The following is a 21,213-nucleotide window of genomic DNA, read 5'->3' as shown; positions in this document are numbered from 1 at the left end:
TCTTAGATTTAGAGAAGTTTAGCATTACATCACTTGCTCACCAATGGATCCTCTGCAGTGAATGGGTACCGTCAGAATTAGGGTCCAAACTGCATAAAGGCACATTACAGTAATCCATGAGTAATGAACACCACTCCAATTCAACAAATAATATCTTGTGAAGTGAAAAAAAAATAAAAAAAAAATACTATAAACAGAACAATCAAGCTATTTTTAACTTCAAACTATTGTTTGCGTCTAAAATATGAATCATCTATCTATAACATTGTTTTCTTCAGTAAAAAGTTACCTCGTATGAATTAGGAGAGAAATATACAGGTATTGGTTACATTTACAAATCTAAAACATTTTTTTTTTTTTTTTTTTTTTTTTTTTCACTACCGAGTAAGTGTTATTATACTGTAGATTATTGACTAGTATTAGCCAGAAGTGACAGTTTAAAGTTATACTGTATATTAATGATGTTTTTTTTTTTTTTTTTTATATAAATGTATCTTTACATGACATTTGTTGATGGACTGAAGTCATGTGGATTACTAATAAATGTTTGTAATAGTTGTTTGGATTGTCATTCTGACGGCACCCATTCACTGCAGAGGATCCATTGGCGAGCAAGTGATGAAATGCAACATTTCTCCAAATCTGCCCTGATTAAATCAGCGGATCTATATCTTGGATGCCCTGAAGGTTAGTAAATTGTCAGGAAATGTACATTTTTGGGTGAACTATTCCTTAAAACACACCATGACACCACGGCTTCAACAATATGAGCTATTTACAATCTTGCTTCTGCTCATGCATTAATAATTGGGAAACTCTATCACAAGAATTGTTTTACCTGCTGAAGTGCACTCATGAATCTCTTCCATACTTTGTTACCTAGAGGGCATTGACAAACTTCAGCATCACAGGCAGGAGTCCTAAAGACAATAAAGATGGGACGTTTTATTGATGGGAACATGTTCTCAATGGAACAGAGTTCTCCAAAGATTTGAATGAAATAAAATGAGAAAATGGTACCTTCTCTATTGATATGAAGACCTTCATTTTGGATTTCTTTCAACCGAATGTGGCCCTGTTTCATTGTAATGTGTTCTTTGCCATGGGCATAGTTGTTTTGTAATCATGCTGCTCCACTTAATGACAGTTTAAATGGAAATGTTCCTCATCAGACTAAATTGAAAATTATTTTGCCAATCAGCAGGTGCCTTTTATTGTATTTTAACTTATTACATTCCAGCTATAAACGGATGTTGATGCCTTTAATTTGGAAATATATTACCCCATTTGAGCAACACTAATGAAAATAGGCATGCCCATGATTATGACAATCTCTGCTTATTTCTCTTGCTCATTTCTCTGTGTCTATTGGTGTTAGACGATATTTGCTGACAAACAAAATGTTTTGCATTGTCAAAATGCTGGAGGAGGCAGAATCTATACCTTCGTCTTAATATGTCTAGCTATTTTGTGCTATGAAAAGCAGACCCCAGTAATGCAAACACTCTTAGTCATTGGCCATGGACTTTAATTATCAGTCGTTTTAAAGTCGTTTAGAGCAATCCTCAGTTAGACAGCATCAGTTTAACCATTTTTAGGAGTATACCATGGCTCTCAGCAAATCAAAAGAAAACTATAACCACATATAACTACTATAAATCTAAATTTTGACAAATCCACATATAATCTGGTCTATCTAGTTTTTAATATTATTTATTTATTTGTTTGTTTTTTCCACCAATTTGTATTTTGAATTATGCTTTAATTGTTTTTTTTTTTTTTTTTTTTTGGAAGATAGATAATTAAACTATGAATAATGGATATGAATTATTGAAGAAAGTCCTGGCAGAGAATGTATGTTTCAAGTACCTTTCCTATTGGTTTCCTCTTACAGTGTAAGAGTTGTTACAGTGTAATTATACATTTAAGTACTGAGCAATATTAATTAACTACATGTTTGCCCTATGGTTAGGGTTGGGAATAGGGTTTGGTTTAGGGTTACTTGCATGCAATTATGCATAATGTATTGTTATAATAGTAAGTGTTTTACATGTGTAACAATTAAATGATTCAATCAGTCTACTTCCATATTAATGGTATTTGATGTACCACAAACAAACTGTAACCTTTAGAACTTACAGTTTCTGAATCAGTCAAAAATAAAAATAAACTAAAAATAATTCTTACATTTCTGAAAATAATATTAAGTAATCTAGCCATATTCCATCAACTGTATTAGTTTCCAGGTTGTAACAGTCTCAGAAAGCTATATATTTTTCATCCCACATCAACTGTGCAGAGCTCTGATGACTTTGATGTATTGGTGGAGGTATGTGACAGAACCTCAAACATGCATGCTGACAGTCTGGACAACAGTGTATCATCAAGCAGAACTTACCTTCAGTGTGTTTCAACCTGCAGATGATAGACCGCCTGACGTTTATTTCCTTCATGTCCGTTTAGTCTGAGTGATCCACTTGTCCTACACCCCACATCTGCAATTCTTCACTGGTGGATTTCTTGACTTGGGATGATACCACTTTGACAGCTACAGTAAAGAGTTCCCTAAAATGTCTAAAGACACACATCTCAATGTGTCAGAAAAATCCTTATGAAATATTTAACTGTTCAGACAAGATATTTACATATTGTTTTATGGAAGTACAGTCATCCTGTGCATGATAAGACCTACCATCATCTTAATGCAAACCCACGCACAGGAAGATCTTGATATGCAATCTTCCCTCGACGCAACACAACCACCTCTTCTTTAGACTTGAAATACTTTGCTCTCATTGAGGAAAAGCTGGCAATGAGATGTGGTTTTGTAAGAGGGAATCACGCCTTTTGAACTTCCTTTTGGGATTCAGAGGGGGAAAAAAATACTGTAAGTGAAACAATGTGTTTGAAACCAAGACACTTACAAAGAGCTGTGCTCTGATGTTGTGTAACATTGCTGAGTTTCAGCTATTTGGGGGCATGTTCAGGAGGCATGTGTAATAGCTTTAAAGCTAAAGTTAGACCTCTGAATTTCTACTACAATACAATACAGTGTGGTAATACAGTAGGCTGAATGGCAATCCCTTTGCTTGAGTCCTACCAGATTACCTGCATCTTTTTACTTGTTAAGCCTGACATAATAATAATAATAATAATAATAATAATAATAATAATAATAATAATAATAATAATAATAATAATAATAATCGTTGTTAACAGTTTATTGAATCTTTAGACTTTTTTATGTTTTGCATCATATTTGATACATCACAGTTTTATTGCTCATATAGGACTAGTAATTATGTAGAAACATATGAGCAAAAATATGCAATTTGGTGCAATTGCTGTTATTTTAAGGCCAAAAAGTAAGATTTATTATATTCAGATTCATATTCTGTAACAGTATAGCAGACTAATTACATAACATACATATCAGCTGTCATATCTCCCAGTAACAAATGATGTACAAATGCTTAGTTCTTTTTTGTTTTGTTTGGACTAAAACATATAATGTAATGCAATAAAATGATGACAGAGATGTACAAATAAATGGTCCTCAAACGTCTGATGTATCATATGTCATACTCACATTTTAACATAAATAGCATGGATAAACAAGTTAACCTATGCTGCTTTAGTAGTAAGTGTTCAACATAAACTATTACTATTAATAATATTATTAACAAAATAACAAGTAATTTTCTAAAGTTTACTTTCTTGCTCTACACATTGCTTTTAAAATGAAATAAAGCCAGCATTGTGCAATGTCACATAGAGGACAGACCTATTTGTGCAACTTACAGAATTGGATATCTGGGCCACGTCTCTGCCTTGAATAAGGTGCTCTACCTCCGAAACGTCTGGCTGTCTGATATACTGGAGTAACAGACTCGCCTAAATACCATCTCCACTTTCTGGCAGGCCACTCAGTTCTGGTCGGCAATGAAATAGGGATCGATACACTGCAGTGTTCCTCAGCACTGCCAGCAATCCTGCCGCTCCGATCGTGGCTGAATGAGGGAGGTGAGACTGATTCTGTCCACTTGCTTTTCACTTGTCACACACTGTTAGACAGTGGAGCTCTGAATGACTGCTGGGTTTCCAACATGTTTAGCTTCATTGTCACCTGACCACATCTTCACAGCCTGGTGGCACCATTCTTGGTGAGTGATCCATGCTGCTCAAGGTAATCTTCTTTGCCATCGGGAAAACATATCTACATACTTTCAGTGAAGCTATAAATTCTTCGTGACTTTTTAATTATCAACTTCTGTAGCTGGATAAAATCCAGGCCTACTAAAAATATGTATATAATAAGTATATATATATAAAATATTTAAATATGCAAGCATAAATATAAAAATAATGATATTTTAAGTTATATCTCAGAATATCTATAGATGTTCTAGTTTTTCCTACTAAGTGTTAGTATACTACTACTACTACTACTAATACTACTACTACTACTACTACTACTACTACTACTACTACTAATAATAATAATAAATCAATAAATACATACATACAAAATTTATGCAGTCAAATAATTTTTTAAGTGCCTCCTTTCACAGAAAACGTTATATGAAATTAGATTGTCAGGCCTTATTTTGTTCCTTTTAAAAAGTGTTTATTCCAGTTAATTTTTCAAATTGCGCAAAAATAACTATTTTTGCAGTCTGCTATAAGTGGTTGCGAGGCAACAAATCAGCAGCATTAAAGTTTGTTTTCAGTCTACTGATAGAATCAACACATAGTCAATGTATGGTTTAAAGCAACTATAATTGGTTAATTAGTATATATAAAAAAAAAAAAAAAAAAGACCAATTCTTATTATGTACAGTATACTAAGACATGCAGGGTCGCCTTCAGCATTTCTTTCGAGGGTATGCTCCGGGTATTTAAAAAAAATAAAATAAATTAGGCAAACCAAATGATCAGTGAGAGCAACGCTGAGCAGAATGGTGTCATGTTTTAAACTTGGTAAAATGGTAAAATGCATCTATCAAGAGCATGCTCACATAGGATGGTTGGATGGTATTTATGACAAAAAAAAAAAAAAAATATAAATCGTATTGTGCAAATTGCCACTTATTTACGACACATATCATTTTTTTCAAAGTTACCTTCTTGTGAATGCACCAGAAGTATAAGGAAACTGAGAAGGCTGAAAGCGTACCCATTTGATGTCATTATTTTACAAAAGCAGAAGTTTTTATTGCGAGTATACACTGATAAAAAATGAACCCTTTATACAGTAGTTTTGATTAATGTCCTTTCTAGTATATTTATTACAAAAAAAAAGTATTTTAAGTCGTTTCTGCTCTTATAAAAATAAAAATAAAAAGATTGAAGTTTTTTGCAGATTTGAGCTGAATGAGAGTTGTGCAGGTGCGTTTCAGTTTCTTGTAACATAAATTAGTATGGCAAGATCTTATGTGTTGTTTATAATGAGTGATTATAATGTGTGTTTTATTTTATAATTGTATACAATAAAAAAAAATAAAAAAAATAATTATAATGATATGTATTTATAACTTTGCCCTATATTTGTTGATATATATTATATGAATACCATAACATTTTAAGTATTTGCCACAAAGCAGTTCTCTTTCAGTCAGTCACTCTCGACGTCATGTCAGTGACCAGCAAATTGGGATATTGCTTCGATAGTCCAATCTACTTAGAGTGTAAACTAAACGAGCCAATGCACATCGGAATGTAATTATTGCATCCAGCTGCAGCTGATTACAGTGTTAGTATAAGAATAAATGCAAACCAGCTTTTTGCTTCATATCCGATCAACAACATAGTTCTGCTCCATCCTTCTTCAAGTGACTATAAGTTTAATGTGCTATTGGAAGCTTCTGATGTTAGTGCTACGGCACTTCAGCAGTGCTCATTCCGAGTCGAGTGGGTTGTGAACTTCAGTCTGCACTGTCACAAGCGACTAGTCCCCTGCCCCGGCGGCCAATCTTAGATCTGAGAGTTTTGAACCAGGCCCTTAATCGGTTACCGTTCATGATGTTGACACAGAAACGCATCTTCGGATGCGTCCATACATGGGATTAGTTTGTAGTGATCGACCTGAAGGACGTGTACTTTCATGGGTCGATCCTTCCATGCCACAGATCATTTCTGTGGTTTCAATTCAAAGGACAGGCATATCAGTAAAAGATCCTGCCCTTTGGGCTGTCCCTGTGTCCCCATGTCTTCACAAAAGTCATAGTGGTGGATCTGGTTCCCCTCAGAGAGCAGGGTGTTTTCATCCTCAGCTATCTCGACTATTGGCTCATACTAGCACCGTCTCGGGATCAGTTAAGTGGGCACAGGGACCCGGTGCTCCTGCACCTAAGCCTGTTGGGTCTTCAGGTCAACTTGGAAAAGAGCAAACTCTCCCTGATACAGAGGATCTTTTTTCTGGGTATGGAATTGGATTCGGTCAAACAGACAGCCCACCTCACAGAGGAACGTGCGCTGTCAGTGCTCACCTGCTTGAATTCATTTAAGGACAGGACGGCAGTCCCACTGAAACTATTTCAAAGGCTCCTGGGTCATATGGTAGCTGCAGCGGCACTTACACTGCAAAGGCTATTGCATATGATACCACTTCAGCACTGGCCGAGTCCCGAGGTTGGAAGGGGCAGCGCGGCACTCATCAGGTCCAAGTTACGCCGGAAGACCTTCTTCCCATGGTTAAATTTACATTTCCTCCGGGCAGGAGTGTCGCTGAAACAGGTCTCCAGGTATGCTGTGGTTTACACGGATGCCTCCACCACCAGTTGGGGGGCCACGTACAACAGGCACACAGTGTCGGGGGTATAGATGCTTGCTAAAACCACTCCAGAAAGTCCATATTGTAGACCCTGTCGAGTTCCTCTGCCCCCTCGGCAGCCAGACATGGTGGACCATCTGATGTCAGGCCTTCACTCGCTGAATCCTTGAGAACCGGTAGAAGGCTAGGTTTCATATGAGAGACCTAAGTGGATCCCATTTGTGCAAAGTCAGTGGTATAGCCTTAGAGCCCCCGTTTCCCAGGAGACTTCTACCATTTCCCAAAAGGATTTCAGTCAGCTCCAAGTTTCCATATGCACCTAAGTGGATGTCCATATGTGCATTTGCTCCCAAGAACTCCTTCAGGAAGGATGGAGCTTCCGCAGCATCCCTGTTCCAAGTGGAACAGGTACGTTTTCCCAGTGTTATCCAATCTCACTGGGTGGGTAGTGCTTCGACAATGGTGAATGGAGCTACTTGTCGCAAGCCCCATATGATGACCCTCGCTGGTGGCTGCTGTACCACCGCTGACTGGTTGGGTCACCAGCTTGGCTCCTCAGCAAAAACCTGGTATGCATTGCACCTACTGCTTTCTTATACTCACACTGTGATCAGCTGCAGCTGGATGCAATAACTGCATGGGAATGTGCATTGGCTCGTTAAGTTTACACTCAAAGTAGATTGGTCTATCGCAGCGATATTCTAATTTTAAGAAATTTATTAATATGTATCTATTTATTATCTAATATTTATTTATTTATTTATTTATTTATTTTTTAAGCCATGCAGCAAATGATTTAAAAACTGCTTAAATAAATGATAAAAAAATAATAATAATAAAAAAAAAACTTTATTTCATTCCAGATGCTTTTAACAAACTTTTCACTATAACTTTTTTTTTTTTTTTTTTATGGGTAGCTTGAATATAAAACATTAAGATGAATAAATATCTATTTCCATTTGTAAAATACAAATTGATTTTGTAAGCTAACCCAATCTCATGCGAGTGCAGTATAGTACGATTTTCTCTTTCTATTTGGCATAATATTTAAACGCAAAAAAATTACTTTGGCATGCATATAATAAGCAATAGGTATGATTAAGGGTGTGGGGTTGGTGCATATTATATGTGTGCCCAAACTGCATATCACACTAACGGTTACTAATGGAGGAACAGTGAGAGAGTGGTTCGAATGAATGTGAATTGATTGTGAAAGCACCGACTCAAAAGATTGATTAATTCATGATTAATAGCATGAAGGGACACATATAATAACTGCTGTAATAGTTGTGGGGCAAATGTTTCTCAGGTTAGTCTGAGCGCTCATAGTAGGAATAGTGCATACAGCCGTACACCAGCAGGCTCCACTGAGGACATGTAGAAAGAAGACCAATTATGATGCAACATACAAACATGCATTATTTACGACTGCTGTTTGTCAGACTACACACATATGATCATGCTTTTAGCTATGTCACGCTGTTTGATTTCAGTTGACATTAATGTCAGACTCTACAGCAGTCAAGACTCATTAAAAACTGACACACACAAGAAGACTCGTCCAGAGATTTGAGTCATCAATCCGTGACACGTTTGGCGATAGTGAGCTGCATTTACATATGGAATTTAACAAGTGGTTATCAAACAAAAACAATGTTTATCATTCATTTTGATCATGTATTGTCTGTACAGTTCATCTGGCTCTCTTTGAAACTTTCCCTTTGGTGGTTTGTTGCTGTCACACTAATTCTGTCATGAGGTCCTGAGCTCCTCTTGGTTTTTGATCTGATGGTTATCGTAGGGAAAGATACTGTGCACTACAGGACTCTACCTTAAAACATCTGAACATCTATAAAAATAATAATAATAATAATAATAATATTATATATATATTATATATATATTAATTGGCTTTCTGCAAACATGTCACACAATTGATCAACGATATGTGTCCTAGGATGAGAGGAATCTTTTAAGATTCTCAAAAAAAAAAAAAAAGAAAAAAAAAAAAATTAGACAAGCAAATTGTAATTGACTTAAAGGCATCAGGCAGTTTAGAATGTACCTTCTCTGATGTGATAGTAGGCCATTTTTATTGATCATATTACAACATATTAGACTATAGTATTGTGGTAAATGCAATTTTCCTTCCCACATGACTTCAGGTACATCATCAGAAATGCTATTTCAGAGATTAACAAAAATATAATGTCCTTGGAGATTGTGGATTGTTTAAGTGTCTCTATATTGTGTAAAAACAGTTTACCCAACAATAATTTAGCTTGAACTTATTGGTGAACTATACTTTTTAAAGTGTCACTAAATGTAATTTGCGTGTACATAAATTGAGCAAAACAGACAACATTGTGTCTATAATAACGTAATATTAACTTAATGAACTGCTGTATAAGATGAGTATCACATTTGCACAATTTCTTATTATGTTATTGATATGATTATTGATATTTCTTAACTATGTGATGTAAATATGAGACACAATCTCTCTAGGCTCCATCATGCAGTAAGTTGTTGCCCAGCCTCATATTAGTCTTCAGTCGACTGTATGAAATGGCAGATGATCCACATAGGTCTGGGGCAGGGCAAGTGCGTCAAATGCATTAATAATTTTAACCCATTATTTTCCTCCATAATTAATCTAATTAACACGTTGCATTACCAGCCCTAATATATATACACATATATAAATATTTCTGATGTTTTTGAGTAGGTTTTTGGATTAAATACATAAGAATCTCCTCATTACATTAATGTTATCAATTATCAGCGTAACAAGCTATTGTTAACAAATATTTTCCTTCATCATCATCATCATCATCATCATCATACAGTTTAGTTCCAGATTGAGTCTTTTACTCTGCACTGTTACACTGCCCTTAGGCTGACCTCTCTCTTCTGCCCACAGGCCTAACGAAATCAGCAGATGTTATCTATGTACTACATCACTGTTTTAACTGACTCGCACAGTCTGCTGGATTTGTGGAAAGTTATCTGTTGCAGATCATGGGACTAAAAACACAAAAAGCCCTCATGTAACCCCAGACCAGAATCAACACAACTGGAATGGAAGCAAATTGCATTTGTGAAAATTACATGTGTATAGCTCTTGCAAAATAAATAAATAAATAAATAAACTTCACTATTATCAGCCTACTGGCTTTTAAATTAACTTATGCTTACTGCTTATGACTACATCCAGAAATTCTGGAATAGGATCTAGTATCCCTGCAACACAAATTTGGAAAATAGATGGATGGATGTTATGATATTCCTCCATCAAAGAGCCAATTTTTCATACTGCACACTGCACCATTTATGAAAAAGGTAATAGGTTACACCTAAGTCTACACATTATTTAATGATTCATTGTTTCATTTACCATAAAAAAATAAATAAAACTAGTACTTTATAATTATATATTACACCCTGTCATTCCTGTTTTACTATTTGCCATTAAGAGTCACACACATCAAAAATAGAAAAAGTATGGTGCAACTGAGCTGTAAATGTATGACATCATTTATCCTGGAAAAAGTTAATTTACTCGCACCTCAGGACGGCCTGACTCCATAAGGGGCGTAATACATCACTCAGTTTTAAAGTATTGAAGTGAGCTCAGAATGATTTCAGATAATGTCTTTCACAGAATTAATTTTCATAGAGGAAGTACTAACTATCATATTTCATACGTCGTATTTCAAAAAAAAAAAAAAAAAAAAAAAGAGAGGATGGGAAGTGGGGGCTATGTAAAGACTTTAACCTTTTTAGATGAGAGCCCACATTCTGATTGTTTGCTTCGTCACGCGAAAGTTATGCAAAACATCCAGAGAATATATCATCTTTCCCCTCGATCATCTAATTAGAGGGATCACAAAGTCACAGCCATGTCACAATGCATCTCTTTAAAGTATTGCTTTATTTTCCTCTTCCCAAACTGTGGAACATAAGAATGCATCAAACATCATCTGTACCTACTATAGTAATAAAAGTGAATTATGTGCAATTACAAGGAATTAACCTTAAACCAGACACTATTCCTACTGTTAATATTACTTTAGTACAGGTTTGTGTAATTACTATGTAACAAGGACACTGTTGTAAACTGTACGTACGTACATCAGATGTAAACTGAAGTTACTGAATGTTTCTAATCACAAAACTCCTTTGTAGTATGGATGATTGTCATTTTATTATTATTATTATTTATTATTATTATTATTATTATTATTATTATTATTATTATTATTATTATTATTATTATTATTATTATTGTTATCATAATTGGTCTTCTTTCTAAATGTCTTCAATGGAGGTGTACTGCTGTATGCACTGTGCCTACTATGCTCTGTGCTTACTGTGTGTATATATATATATATATATATATATATATATATATATATATATATATATATATATATATATATATATATATATATACACACAGTAAGCACAGAGCATAGTAGGCACAGTGCATACAGCAGTACATGAATAAATAAATAAAAAAAATAAATAAAAAAAAAATAAAAAAATAATATATATATATATATATATATATATATATATATATATATATATATATATATATATAATTTTTTTATTTATTATTTTTTATTTATTTCATAGTGTTTAAGGTCAACCTGTCCATCTGGCAAACTTGACTAGCTTCAATCATGTGAATTTGGGCCAAAAGCCCAAATAGAGTTTGATTGGATTCACTGTCCTTGATGTAGACAACAAACGACTTGTGAAGTGTTTTCTCCTCATTTTTTAAAAGCCTATTCATTGTGCTATCCTGACTATGCAGCTACTTGCATTTTAATAATTTTCATCAAGTATTGTTTTTCCCGCCATGACCCTATTAGAACAGATGCACGACCCCACTTTGGGTCACGACCCAGCGGTTCAGAAGCTCTGTTTGAAACGGCAGCACTTAGCACATGAATGAAGAAGAAGAAGAAGAAGAAGAAGAAAAAATGTAAATCAGCTCCAATAGGCAAAACACAGAATTGGGAATTAGTTTAGAAAGCATTGTGTTTGTTCCTGGGTCAAATCTCCAGTAGAATAGCAATATCTCATGCCAGTCATCGTAATTTAAATGTCATGGTTGTCTTTTGAAGACAGAGGGGTACATTGGAGGAAAGAGCATGCCGCAGTGTGCTGCTTCACTGTACCATGCAATTATGCTGACAAACTACTTGCAGTAGAGTCACCAAATGCTAAGAGGAGACAAATGAAATCAGCCAAGTGAGGGAGGTAAATAAACAATCTGAACTGTAACGTTAAAAATTCATCATGATTTTCTCTAATGACCAGACTTCTCTCGTGCACGTACGTCACCCCCCTCGGCCTGTCCTCTCTTTGCCAGCGCCTCATGAATTGTCTTTTGTTTGATACTCAGCTAAGACTGTAGATGATGTATTACATTCAGTGTCAAGGGGGAAAGTGCCTCTCCAGCCACATCAAACTGACAGAGGGCTGAAACACAAATGATGCAACAAACAGAAATCGTGAGTCACTCAGTAGATCAATTAGAGTGAACGGTGAGAGTGTTGCAGGGTGAGGTGGCTGCTGCATCAGCCTAAGCCTTGTACTAGCTTGCAGCTGTCTGGAAAAAAAAAAAAGTCTAAAAATGATGACGGTTTTCATTTTGTGCTGAAAGAGAACAGCAGAAAAAAAAAAAATAATAATAATAATAATAATAAATTATTTTTCTTTTCTTTTTTTGCTTTTTTTTGCTCTAACAACAAATTTTAAATATTTTGCATTTTTTTGCATTGTATGGTTGCAACAAAACATTTTAAAGCTGCAGGTGAAACTGAAGTGCAATTTTAAGATGCAATATATTTTTATACAGCATTTACAGCATTTTTTTAAGTGGTTACCACAGCTCTAATATCTAAATATTATTTATTTAAAATTGTACAAATTAATACTACTATTACTACTACTACTACTACTGCTACTACTAAATCTCAACAATCTAATATATAATGAAGTTGTATTAAAACTAGATTTGACTCCACAAACTTAATAGGAATGTACCTCTTCAGTTGCAATGGACATGAAGCTTCTGGCCATAAACATGTTCGTGATTTGCAATTACGGAAATTCAATTTCTTCTTTAAGTTGCCAGGAATTCTTTAAAGGTCAAGTTTATTGATTTATTTTCAAAGCCTGTGGCAGTTTGAGGGCAGGAACATTAAAAATGCCTTCATCTTGTTGTCAGTGAGTGTGCTTATCAAAACAAATATGAAAGGTATTGAACCAATCAAATAAATAGAAATCGCATGGATGTCTACTTAATTATTTAGCAAAACATTATGTATTTCTTCCAAATGGTGTGGCTTTTCCCGTCTGTTTATTATAATCAACTAATTTCACATTAGCATAATGCAGTATGCCAAGCTGCAATATCATTCATTACAGGACCATAAATGTGAGTATACCAATAAATATTAAAATTATACACATTATTCATTACAGCAAGTGTCTCTCATAAGACTACATTGTACTAATTATGATTACCTTAAAAATTATGCATTGGTGTTGCCTGCGAGAATACATAGCAATCTTAAATCATCCTCTCGTGAGTCTCTTTGTGAACTAGATTTCTATATGAGACAACTGGCCTGATTTCAGCATGGTCTTGTGATACTAGGAATTCCCTTCTGGGTAAACTCACATTCACACATAAGGCCCAGCGATGGGATTCTACTCAACAGATCAATAATTGCTTTAGCATATTAAAACCACTTACATTCAGTTCATGCTTTCTTGATAAAACGTGATTCACTGCTGTAGACTTGGCAAGTGAAGTGTGCAATTGCAGTGCCACTAGTGGCTCAAAACGGAGTTGCAAATTCCTGTTTTCGAACAGGTTTCCTGAACACTTCCCCGTTTGTCATAGATCATTTTTTGAAATAAACTTGAATACATTAAATGATTATCAATCTGAAAATGATGTTTTATAATTCCAATCAACAACTAACAAGTCAAAAGCTTTCGATTAATCCATTTATGCTTCAGTAATCTCATTCAGAATGCTTTGATATAGTGCCTTTGACTTTGATTTAAGTACTTTCATGTTTTTAAATGCGTTAAATTCTTTTTTTGTGAATATTTTTGAATGCCTATGGAGAAAAAACAATGGAAAAAATAACAGTGGGTGCTCATTGTGGAGCTCTATTACTTTTCATAAGGACCTATTTGAAAACAGGTAAGACGTCCCGTCACCTCGCTAATCTGAGAGCTGTCGTCCTAGGGTGTCAAAAGCTTACCGAACACTCATTGTTGGCTTCTTATGGCTTGTTATGAATGCTGAGAGGATGAATTATCATTAGTGCAAAAATGAACGTGTCACAGACATTATGAACCATTTCCAAGATCCTTCTAACTCGCTCTTTATCTCCGGCCCTCACAGTCTGTCAGCAATCTTCATTTGGATCCCCCAAGATGCCTTGCACTGTGAATACTTTGACGAATAAAGTTTGCATAATTACCCTCTGATTTTGAATATTCAAGTGCTCAGGGGTCCCTGTTTGTGTCTGGCTCATTAGAATTTAGAGAGCAGGCAAAAGCTAAAATATCTGAGTGCACATTCAAGGGCCTGCTCTGGCAAAGATGACACACGGCATCTGCTGAGAGCCTAGGAAACTTGTTCGGGTTCTATTCTTGCTGATCTTTGCAGCTTTATGACCTGGGCTGAGTGAAGAAAAAAAAAAAATTCCTGAGAGCGTGTTTACTTGGCAAGCATCATGCACATCTTGTGATACCCTCGTTTGCGTACACAATTAGTTTGAAAAAGACGTATCTGGAGCAGTAGGGAGTCTCTGTGTACAAGGTGAATCTGCTTTGCAAATGCTGCACTGAGGGAGATTAAAAAAAAAAGAAGAAAAAAAAACCTATGTGTGCCAAACAATTCCACTCTTCTTCCACACGCTGCTCGTGTCTCTCGTTATATTTTCATTGAGGGCCACCTAAACGCATTCTGTTTAGTAAAATGCAATCCTCAGCACAATAACAGGTGAGAAATAGCAAATAGGCTCTCTCAATAAAACCATTTGTTAGGAAGAAAACGGAAATGGACTGGAAATGAAAGCGTGCAGTACAGAGCATGTAAAATAGGAGGCAGATTAATGAAGAACTCAATCTGTGGTAAACAGCTAGAAACTGGTGCAGGGGATATGAGCTTTCAGCTAAAAGTTCATATTCAAAATGTATTTTGCATGTTTAAGAACCCTCAAAAAAGTAGGGGTTCATACAATTTTCAGTGTTACATGATTTGGGATTTCATTCTACTATTTGGTACACTAAGTTTTTATATTTTTTATTAGTTGAAAATTGCTGCCTAATAAAGTGTGTAAGTGTTCTTTTTTCAGGATTATTTGATGAACAGAACATTTGAAGAAATCCTTACTATTACTACTGCTAGTAGTAGTAGGAGTAGTATGCACGTATATTAAGGCAGAAGTCATATTTAATAGTTAGTTAGTTGTGAGAATTGGAGAAGTGTGCCAAATTAAAGTGTGACCATACATTCTGGACCACATCACTGCACAACCAATCAGAGAGCATAAGATACTTTCACATTCATTCCCACACAATCAAGCATTTCCTTCTGAAAATGTGACGTTTTACTGCAATAACACTAACTTTATAATAATATTAAAATTAAAACTGATTCAAACAAATATTCATACAATTAATATAATTGTCTGTTTTATGTAAATCATAGAAATGGAAATGGAAAGGAGTCATGGCAACGAGGAGACATCCAACTGCATCATTCATTCTGAACATTTATTATATTTTGTGTAATTTTATTTTGGCAATACTGGCATTGACTGAGTGCTGAGTGCATGATATGCACACTGAAAGGAATGTTTTGGGTTTAATACAAGCTCTGCGGATATCATTTGTAGCATACTCTCAATTACCATGAAAATAATGATATAATATATATATATATATATATATATATATATATATATATATATATATATATATATATATATATATATATATATTTTTTTTTTTTTTTTTCATTTTAATCGAGAGGATGCTACAAATGATATCCGCAGAGCTTGTATTAAACCCAAAACGTTCCTTTCAGGAATATATATTTTTTTCATATATATATATATATATATATATATATATATATATATATATATAAATTATGTGACAAAATAAATAATTTGTACATAGCATACTGGTGTATTCATGTATAGATACATTTAAACATTTTATTTTTTTATTTTTTTTACTATAATTAGTATATAATCTATATAATAGTTTGCAAATGCTTTTTTTTTTGCTGTATACAGATTATACAGTGTTAGCAAAATTGTGTGTAATTTCTACCTTGTTCATTTCTCACTTGTTCATTGCTCAGAAATGAGCAAATTATCATATTGAAGCCATTATATGTTTAGCACTATAAAACGTCATATAAAACGTACTAAAAATGACACAGCATCCAGTTAGTTTGTCTCTGTGTTTTAGAAAGGTTATTCTGTTACACTGTGCTTCTGTTGTGTCAGCATAAGCAACCGTTGTGACAGAAGGGATATGCCAACCCTCCGATGGCATGAGTGACTTATCACTTTAGTTTCTTCTTGATTGCACTAATGAAGTATTTGCATCACTTTAGCTGTATTAGAATCGCTTCCATTTTCATGTCAAACAATGGCATATAATATATAATGTTTTGCAATAAGAAGCCATCTGCACAATGTCTCCGATTCAAAGCAGAGTGGATCAGTGATGGTCACATGATTGCATGTGTGGGGGGAAAAAAACACACACACCCATGCCACTGCTGCATAGAAAGACGTTATTTGGCATGCTGTGTGAGCTATTCACACTCAAAAGATACTCCAGAGGAAGCACAGCCTCAATCCAGTGCCATTCATCATTATTCCCTGTACCCCTTCTAAAAATCCACCATGTATACGTCACGTCCAGACATCCACACCTGCGATAAGGCCACTTCCTCTATGCATCATTTATGTTTTCCACCAAGGCATCACAATGCTTTCTTGAATTGAATTCTGAATTCTCAGTCCAAACACATACACACACACAAAAATTAGAATATTAGAATATTTTAAATTTAGATCAGTGTTTATCACACAAGTTATTTTTTTTACATTTTAATACTGCACCTTACGATTCATAAGATTTGGATTACAGCGCACAGTTTTTTTATTATTATTTTTTTTTTTTCATTTTGGAATTATGTTGTGTTTTTTGTGTATTTTATAGCCTACTTCTATTGTTAGTCACAGCATTTCGGAGAAAATGCTTTTTGTGGCCCATGGCAAACAGAGTAAATATTACATGACAAGTAAAGGTTAAACGACTGCAGACATTTTATTATTTTAAGGGTTTAAAGTGAAGTCTTGTTTAACATTATGTAGTCCTATTCTTGGAAAATAGCTGGCAACAGAACAGAACAAATTGTAATAATTTCATATTAAGTAAAATATAATACGAACATATAGTAATATAATAATTAATTTATGAAATGTATCACCGATAAACATGCATACTATTAAGTTCATGTTATATAAACAGTATAATCCAAATGCATGCCATTTTATGTGCAATTCACATACATACACTAACAATTTATATAAAACAGTTTGTTATTATGTAATAAATGCATAATGAAGTCTATATTTAAAAGTAATACATGTATTTACATCATGAGGTGCAATGCATCACATGCATCATTTGATCAAGTTCATGAAGTTGCTCTAAAGTGATATTTAATTTAAAAATAGAGAGGGCTTATTCCATTCTTGCAATACATATTTTAGTATGGATTTTATATTAAATATTTACACACAGTTTGGCAACAACCCACCTTAGCGCACCAAAGGTTTGCCCATTATACTGCTGCTGAAAAATTGAGAAGCATCAAGAATCATTTTAGAATATGTTGATTCCCTGTTGACTCCTACAATCAAAGTCTAAGTGAATCACAAAGTGCCTTAAGATTCCCACCTCTACTGTCCACATTGTTAACAAGCTATCAAAGCTTTCTACTGAGCACAAATTTAAAATGATGGCTTGAAATGCCAGTAAAGACCATAATTACAACTACACTGGATGCACAAGCCCAAGCTCAGTGAGGGAGGGGGCTAAAAGGAAAATGGGGCTCATTTATTTAAAAGAATCGCCATGGGGAATGAAATCCATGATTAATGTGGGGGTTGATTATGCAACCAATTGACTACAGTTCACACCCGAAGAAACAGAGGCCAGAAGGACTGAGGGATTTAATAGAGATTATTATTATTATTATTATTATTATTTTTTACATGACAATTAGCATTACCTTAATAAAACTAACTAAAAAAAATAAATAAAAAAAGTAATATTTGTATGTGTTTTTGCCGTTCATTTACACCAAATCAGAATTGTGTGTCTGAAAACACAACAATTTTTTTAAACAACTTTCAACATTCAAGTTTTTGAAAGCAATGCCATTATCATCCCTGTTTAAAAAACAAAAATGGATTTTTGAAAACAGTGATGCCATTCACATGGATGTTACAGGTTGCATCTGTCACAGGTGTGTAGTGTTTCTTTAAAAAGTGACATCGCCTGGCCTGGCATGCGTAATGCAGTCATTTTTGCAGAGCTGTGTGAATGGGTTTTGAGTTTTGACAACATTGAACACAAAACTTTACAAATGAACGCTTTTTTGTTTATAGTATATTATTATTGCAATGTAGAATCCATATCCATATAAAAAAATCACCATTGTTTTAGTACTATTAAGACTTTTTGATAAATAAAACAAATTTCAATTGAATATATATATATATATATATATATATATATATATATATATATATATATATATAAAATAAATGTTTTGTGAGATTGACGATTATCTGGCATCTGTCTAGTACCCTTTCTGTACCCTTTCTGGGCTTTGCTATTATTATTTTCTGTGATGGACCGAGAAGATATGGCCTTCAGTCCCGAGGCTCTCACATTTATCAGATGTGAGTTTCAGGGTATCCACAGAGGAAATGCACTGTAGTGAGTCTGGCTGTAAGTCAAGGGGACTACGAATGTCATGGATGAGCATGCCTTTTTTCTATTGTGGCTTTGAAAAGGATGATCTGATTTATTTACACCTGTCACTTTAATAAACAATGTACGGGCTCTCTAAAGACAGGAGCATGTGCTGAGAAAAAAGTGACAATGTGCATTTGTAAAAAGATAATCTCTTTATGACAGGAAGGGGGAAAGATGGAAAATAAAATAATACATATACATTTATTCTTGAGAGGGCGAAGCTGTATTTTCAGCATCTATACCCCTGTCTTCAGTGTCACATGATACTACAGAAATAATTTTTATATACTGATTTGGTGTTCAAGAAGTATTGACTATTTATTATTAGTGTTTATTAGTAGTTTATTGAGACAAAAATGGGTTTTAATACTGTAGCAAGACTTGGACGTTAAAGTGTCACTTTTTTAATTAATGTTTATAAGCAAAGACGAACTCTATCGATTAAAAGTGACAGTAAATATGTTAAGAAGGTTACAAAAGATTGTTATTTCAAATAAATGTTTTTCTTTTTAAACCTTCTGTTAAACAAAAAAAAAAAAATGAAAAAAAAAATGTCACAAACATTTTCCACAAAAATATTGTAATATTATAAATATTAAGTCATTTTCAGCTGCTAAACTGGACACTTTAACTTTTGTTTCAATAGTGAGAATAATAATGAATGATTCTTGTGCATGTTTGAGAATTAATTTATTTATTTATTTATTTATTTATTCTTTCACAGAAAGTTTGTGGAAATGATCTACATTTATTAAATTAGCTGTATTTGTAAGATGGATATTTGTGCATTGTGGATGGAGTTTTACAAAGACAGCATCACCAAGTGATGTCAAGAGACTGTTGAACCGCTAGTAAAGCACGCTATGTGCAGGTAACACGTGCAGATGCACGTACACGTACAGAGCTGACAGTTTCTGTTCTTAACAGCAACAGCAGGGCTTTGAACGGATCATTTTAAATCGAACACGAAAATGTTTAACAGCTGTCTTGATTGTATCAATGGTTTGGTTCCAACTGTGCAATTAAATGTTTGAATGGAATACTGCATTAAATGTTTAAATAAAAAAGGAAATGAACCTTACACTCCAGTTACTCTGCTGAAAGGCATTATCTAATATTCATGACCACAGAAAAAGACAAAACATTAATAAAAAATCATTATAGATGTAGGGTGCAATTAATACATTCCAGTCATTATAAATAATAGGAATCTTGACACTAACAACAAAAACACGTCCTGGCAACACTGTGACCTTACTAGTAATTGCTTGGGTTCCCAGCTGCTTTGAGATCCACTTTCCTGCAGAGTTCAACACCAACCCTAATCAAACACACCTGCACAAGCTGATCAAGGTCTTCAGGATTAGAAAGTTACAGAAAGGTGAGTTTGATCAAAGTTGGAGCTAAACCTTGCAAGAGAGCTGAGAACGCCTGAAGTATAGTATATCAGCATGCACAAATTAATTAATTGTAGGCAAATAAAACATAAGAAGCATTTACCATCTGCAAACAAATTATATTTGAAAAAAAAAGATTCCCCTCAAGTTCAAACAGGTGTAAGACTCAACTCAAGCAGAGTAACCACAGGTGTTGCTAATTTATTGTTTTGTCATATCATTTTTGTTAAAATTATCGGTTAGGTTTAGTGTAGTTGACATGTTATTTTTGGATACACTTTATTTTATGGTGTCCTTGTTATACATTTACATACTGAGTAATATAAATTATCCACATGTGCTTACAATACTCTTATAGGGATTGACTTAGGGTTGCTTGCATGTGATTATACATAATTTGTTATTATATATATATATATATATATATATATATATATATATATATATATATATATATATATATATATATATATATATATATATATATATATATATCATTATAATAGTAAGTACAAGAAACATCCAACAAAGACACCTTAAAATAAAGTGTTAACTTATTTTTTAATGGAATACAACCATTAAGAATATTCGCCAGACATTTCATTACCAAACTGTCGCAATAGGTTCAATAATCGTAATAAAACATTACAAATCAAATAAAACAAAACATTTTCATTTGCGTCCAGTAAAGACACAACATGCAGTCCAGTGGGTCTGGGTTGCCTGTAACTGCATGTACTAAGTAGCGTGGCCAATTCTAATACCAAACACGAGGACACTTTGGACACTGAAGCAACAATGTTCAATAAGGACAATTAAAAATAACTCTAAATCAGTGACAAAAAAGTAACTTTATTTCACTGAGTGATATTTATTCCCTCAAATTGATTCTTGATTTTTCTTAATTTATAATGACCAAGGTGTCATCTT

The sequence above is a fragment of the Carassius gibelio genome, chromosome B14, assembly GCF_023724105.1.
Source record: "Carassius gibelio isolate Cgi1373 ecotype wild population from Czech Republic chromosome B14, carGib1.2-hapl.c, whole genome shotgun sequence".
Taxonomy (NCBI): domain Eukaryota; kingdom Metazoa; phylum Chordata; class Actinopteri; order Cypriniformes; family Cyprinidae; genus Carassius; species Carassius gibelio.
This window is presented reverse-complemented; position numbering follows the sequence as displayed.